General features: G+C 37.4%; 1 long non-coding RNA gene across 4 annotated transcripts in view; it reads right to left on the bottom strand.

The window, feature by feature from the left end:
• Window positions 1–283: 283 nt before the first annotated feature.
• The window catches only part of LOC128248515 (uncharacterized), a 68932-nt gene continuing 63215 nt past the window's right edge, over window positions 284–6000 (bottom strand). For all 4 annotated transcript variants that reach the window (XR_016242853.1, XR_016242854.1, XR_016242856.1 and 1 more), the window contains exon 2: window positions 284–1013. This is a non-coding gene — a long non-coding RNA (uncharacterized LOC128248515). The remainder of the gene's footprint in view (window positions 1014–6000) is intronic.

Genomic DNA, 6000 nt, shown 5'->3' with positions numbered 1-6000 from the left:
TCAAAGGGCCAGCCTTGTCACACTCTGTGTCACACTGAATCTCCCTGAGAATTACATTAAGAGTACATGTGTCTGTGGAATGCTCAGCCACTTGCCTGTTAATTTCATGAGCAGGCTGTTCCGTTGATTGGATCAACTGGAACCCTCATCGTCGTAACCAACAGAGTGCCATGATACATACATATATATATATATATATATATATATATATATATATACTGTATTTGCCAGCAGATTGGACAAACTTTTCTTATTTTTAAATGTATCAAAAGATTGTCCTGTGTCTAATGCAACCATATTACAGATGAGAGACCAAGTGCCATAGGCTAGGGAGCTGGACAAGCATACTGGGTAAGTTCCCTAGGCATAAAAGTTCTTGCTAATAATAAAATAATGAAAACAAACCAGATTATTACAGTAAATTGTGTTATTGATAATAAAGTATTGAAAACAAGCCAAATTATCACAGTCTGTTATCACAAACTTACGAAAAGTTGCTTACGATACATTGGCAATTATGAGGGAAGCACACATCATCTCACCTCCTTCCCCAGCATACATAATCCATACCTGACATTATTTAACGACTGAATTACCTTTAAGAAACATTTCTTCATTATCTAAATGAAAAATTCTCCTAGAAATTTGAAAGAAATGTTAATAAACTTTCATCTGCCTGGCAGTCATTTGCAATGATTAGATCAGACGAAGTGTTGGAGGCTTCGCTTTTACAACAGTGCCTCTGTTCTGTTGTTTCCCTTTCTTGGTCATTCATTTGTGTTTGGCTCTTTTAGTCTCTTTTCCTTTATTCTCCACATTGTGGCCTGGCACCGTGACACAAAGCATCACACCCAGAAATACGAGTTTCACATCCTGTACAGTAATTCTCTTGCTCGAAATATAGACAACTATACAGCTGATCTGAGAGAAGGCAAGAGTTGAAGTATGGTTGCTGATAACATACCAGTAAGTTCTGATTTATGATAAATTTCATACCGAGTCCAAATACATGGCTGAAAAACAAAAAAAAGCACTGTTATACATCAAATTTGAAACCAAATGTTGTAGCATACGCAAAAGACCAAGGTAATAGGGCAGTTACTCAATGTTTTGGTCCACCACCAACCAAGAAAATGGTAAGGACTTAGAGGAAACACAAAGAGCAGCTGCAAGCTGCTAAACATAGCAAACACTGCCTCTGTAGGGGCGTTGTAATATGACCTGAACTAGAAGAATTAAAAACATCGGTTTTAGACCAAAGAAGATCGGGTTTTGCAGTATTCACAAAAATTATTATATACCATTCAAGACTTATAGCAATGAACAGATACCAATGGTTTTAAAGGGTCAACATCATGGTGTCCCAGATTTATGGGGAGAAATAACCTCTGTATGAGGGCTAGGACAAGAATTGCACAAAAATGCTCCCTGAATATGAAGATCAAATACTTAAGTTTCACAGGTATATCATTAATGCAAGAAAAGAAGTTAATTTTGAACTTTCACAAATAGCAAATATGGAAGAAGTCTCTTTGACATTAATGAGCCATCAAACAAGGTGGTAGAAGCCAAAGGTGCTAAAACTGTGACTATTAAAATATGTGGCCATGAAAAGACACACTACATGGTTGTACTAGCATGCTGCATTGATTGCACAAAATTGCCATCTTTTAGAATTTTAAAAGAAAGTCATTGCCTAAAGAAAGAATACTGAATGACATTTATGTTCATCTCCTCCCAAAAGGTTGGATGGATGAGGGAGGAATGACATTGTGGCTTGATAAAGTGTAGTTCAGGCGTCCTGGTGGGCTATTAAAGAAACTTGCCTTGTTAGTTTGGGACCAGTTTCAGGCTCATGAACTGAATTTATTAAGAGGAACTTGGAGAGGAATTACCAGCCAGTTACAGCTTTTAGAGATTTCAATCAATAAACCACTTAAAAGATTCAAGCAGAAGGAGTGGAGCAAGTGAATGCAGTTTTCAGATTTTGAAGTGACACCGACAGGAAGAAGGAAGAAGCTTACTATTACACAGGTGTGTGAGTGAGTAAAAAGTTCATAGAACGCTGTAAAAGCAAAAGGTAGTTGTGAAATCATTTAAAAAAATGTGACATTAGTAATGCCCTTGATGGAACAGAGGACGATTTATTGTTTGACGAAGATACTGATGACCCAAATCCTATTACTGAGAATTCTAGTGATGAAGAGAGGACTGGTAATATGGATGGCAACAATGAGAACAAGTAACTAACTATCTATAGGAATTCATCACATTTATTATACCTTACTGATTGGTTTGTATCAGTTCTTATCAGTATATATAGTTTTTTGTTTGCATGTACCAAGTTTCATTGATACCAATGTATATTTCTTTTTTGTTATGGCAAATTTAATTTACATTATTTACATTATTTACATTTGACAGATATTCACCCTCATCTTATTTGTTGTTAACACAACATTTCAGCTGATATACCCTCTAGCCTTCATCAGGTGTCTTGGGGAAATTTTGAACCTGGGTTCTCATTCCTAAGGTATGTTTCGATGTTGTTGTTGTTGTTGTTGTTGTTATTATTATTATTATTATTATTATTCAGCTCACTTATTCGTATCTTTACTTCATTGGACACTAAAAACTCTGCTTGCGAAGACCTGTTGAGGCAAGTGAATTTGGAATTTGAAATTTGAGATCTGAAATCGAAATCGAACCGAATCCGACGACTGGCACCCATGCCAACCTCTCCTTCATTGAACACTAAACTCTACTTGCTAAGAACTGTTAGGGCAAGTGAAATCGGAATCGAAATCATAATTGAACCATATTCGATGACTGGCACCTGTGCCAGTGGAGCACTAACAGCACTGTCTGAGCGTGTTCATTGCCAGAGCAGCTGCCTGGCTTCCATGCTAGTGGCCCATAAATAGCACCATTTTAGTGTAATCATTACCAGAGTCACCTTCTAGCACTTGTGGTGGTGGCACATTAGAAATCATTCGAGCGAGATCGTTGCAGTGCCGCTGGACTGGCTCCCGTGCAGGTGGCACGTAAAAAACACCTTTTTGAGCCTGGCTGTTGCCAGTACCTTGTGACTGGCCCTCGTGCCGGTGGCATGTAAAAGCACCTACTACACTCTCTGCCATCAATTGCTCATTAATATATCACCAAAGAAAGACCACACCTCTACAAAAACTTGCCACACTTTAATGTAAGAATAACTTCTGCAATTAATCAAGTTATCCCAGGGAGGGATTGAAAGAACAATTAAATCACACTGGTTATTCTCTGAGAAAATATCTGTCTTGGAGATGACCTACATATGGTAACAATGTTTGCATGTTAGCCAACTGCTCCATAAATAATGTTGATGTTTGTTTATGGACCTACATTGTATACTTTAAAATTTGTTATAAATCTGTCTTTTATTTTTTATCTTGTTTCAGTCATTGGGGCATCACTTTGTACAAATGCCTCCATCAAAAAAAAAAAAAAAAAAAAAAGAAAGAAAAAATTATAGAGATGCCATAACAATGACATTATGTTTACTACAAAGGCCACAGAAAGAAATATTGGAAGTTTAAGGATTAAAGAAGCCATCTTGATTAAAAGAAAAAAGAAAAGAAAAAGAAGCACTTGATCCATCTATTAATAACAGGCATGATCTAATTATGCTGATTGGCTAATTGATTAGTTATTTTGATTGGTGTAGACAGAACTAGCTCTTCTATTCTCTCAACAAGAAAATTTTAAATCTGAAATATCAAAAAACAATGTAAATAGCATGTGTGTATGTGCGTGTGTTTGTAAAAATCATTGTTCTATTGTTTTGATTTTGGTTCAGTTTACACCTAATTTCCAAACTTGCATTGTTGTGTCTTTCTTAAGAAATAGGAATTATTATCATCAACATCATAATCTTCATCAACATCATTAACATCATCATCCTCCTCCTCATGATTTTATGCCCATTAACCATGCTGCCATGAGTCGATGGTAGTACAGAATCTGATGAGTTAGAGGACCAAGTCTTCCTCCAATGTTTCCTCCTTTGGTGGATGCCATTCCTAACCACTTTACAGAATGCACTGGCTGCTCTTTTGAAGTCCTATCTGTAGTGAGGTTACCTTACAAGCACATCCACAAATCCACACATACACATATTAGATGGAAGATTTAGATCTGCCACCAAATAAGCCTGCCACCCAAGAGGTCAACAAGGCATCCAAGAGGTCAAGTACCCAAGAGATTAGTCAACTAAGAGATCAACTGCTCAAGAGGTCAACCACTCAAAAGGTCAACTACACAAGAAATTTACCATATAAATGGTCAACCATGCAAGAGATCAACTACACAAGAGGTCAACCATCACAGGGGTCAACCACACAAGATGTCAACTGCACAATAGGTCAACCATGCCAGAGGTCAACCATCACAGCGATCACCCACACTAGAGGTCAAACACTGAAGAGATCTACCATCCCAACACCACACCATCACAGCATTCTACTATGCAACACACAAAGTTTGTATCGAAAAGGTCTACCACACACAAGGCCATAAGGAAGCTTCTATGCCACCTCTGTGCCTGTGAGAAATAGCAGCTAGTTTCCTTTAAATCACAGCCTATCTTAATACAGAAATGATGCATTAGACAATGTAAGGAAATATAGATATATGAAAATGTGGGATTACATCAGTTTGATCATTCTTTGTTCATAGACCTGCTTAATGAGGACTAGCCAAGGGCTAAACAACAACAACAACAACAACAATGACAATAACACTGAGAGCCACCCAAGTTGTTGACACCTCTTATTTATAATACCTTCATACTATAACAAAAACAAAACAAAACAAAAACAATTAAGCAATTAAACAAAGGCAACATTGATTTCAGTTTTTAATTATTTTTTTTTCTCTGCGTAAATTAGTAAAAGGCTAATTGTAATCTAATAATAGAGCCTAATAATTATAATGAAACAACATAAAGAGAACATTGTGAAAAAATTAACGAACTAAGTTACCAAAGCTTAATTAGCACAAATGAATTAAATAGACCCAGTCTTTGGTGACATGATGATGATGATGATGAAGATGATGATGGTGGTGGTGATGATGATGATGATGACGATGAAAATGATGATGATGGTGATCATGATATGTACATATGCTAATACAACAAAGGGCAACCACCACCCACACATGCTTGAGAAGCTTCCTCCTATGATTATATCTGGGCCTCCAACTTACTCCTGTTCCTGGATTCATGTAGTCCCTAATCTGCCCCTGAGCATCCCTGGTATAGGGCTGCACAAAGAAAAAACCACACATCCTTAAAATGAAATCCTAAAATGATAAAAGGCAAAAGTTGAACTTCATGGGATTTGAACACAGATCATCTTGCCAGGATGGATAGCACAATGGATCTCTTCTGAAGCTCCACCGATTTGAGATAACAATCTTGAAGAGTGTGGGCATCTTCAGAATTACTATTCATAAAGACAGCAATTTTTATGATGTACATACTTATCAACATGACATACTGACAGTCAATGAAGTGTGTGTGTGTGTGTGTGTATTTGTGCGCGCGCGCGCGCGTTTGTGTGTATATGTGTGTGTGTGTGTGCGTGTGTGCATATGCATGTGGGGGGACAGTGAGGGGGTGTTGTGGCTAAATGTGGATATGAGTGTGTGTGTGTGTGAGAGAGAGAGAAAGAGGGAGAGAGAGGAAGACTGTGTAGATGTGTATGTGCATATTTGTAGATGTATGAGTGTGTCAGAGAGAAAATGTGTGCGCATGTGCAAGAGAGAGAAAGAAAAAGTGTGTAAATGAGGAGAGAGAGTATGTGAAAGAGAGCATGCGTGTATTTGTGTGTATGCATGTGTATATGTGTATATATGAGTATGTGTGCATGTATGTGTGTATGTATGTGCATGTGTGTATGCATGTGTATGTATATGTATGTATGTATATGTGCGTATGTATGTGTGTATGTATGTATG

The sequence above is a fragment of the Octopus bimaculoides genome, chromosome 8, assembly GCF_046866305.1.
Source record: "Octopus bimaculoides isolate indiv1 chromosome 8, ASM4686630v1, whole genome shotgun sequence".
Lineage (NCBI taxonomy): Eukaryota > Metazoa > Mollusca > Cephalopoda > Octopoda > Octopodidae > Octopus > Octopus bimaculoides.
The sequence above is the reverse complement of the archived record's forward strand: the minus strand, read 5'-3'. Positions and strand labels throughout refer to the sequence as shown.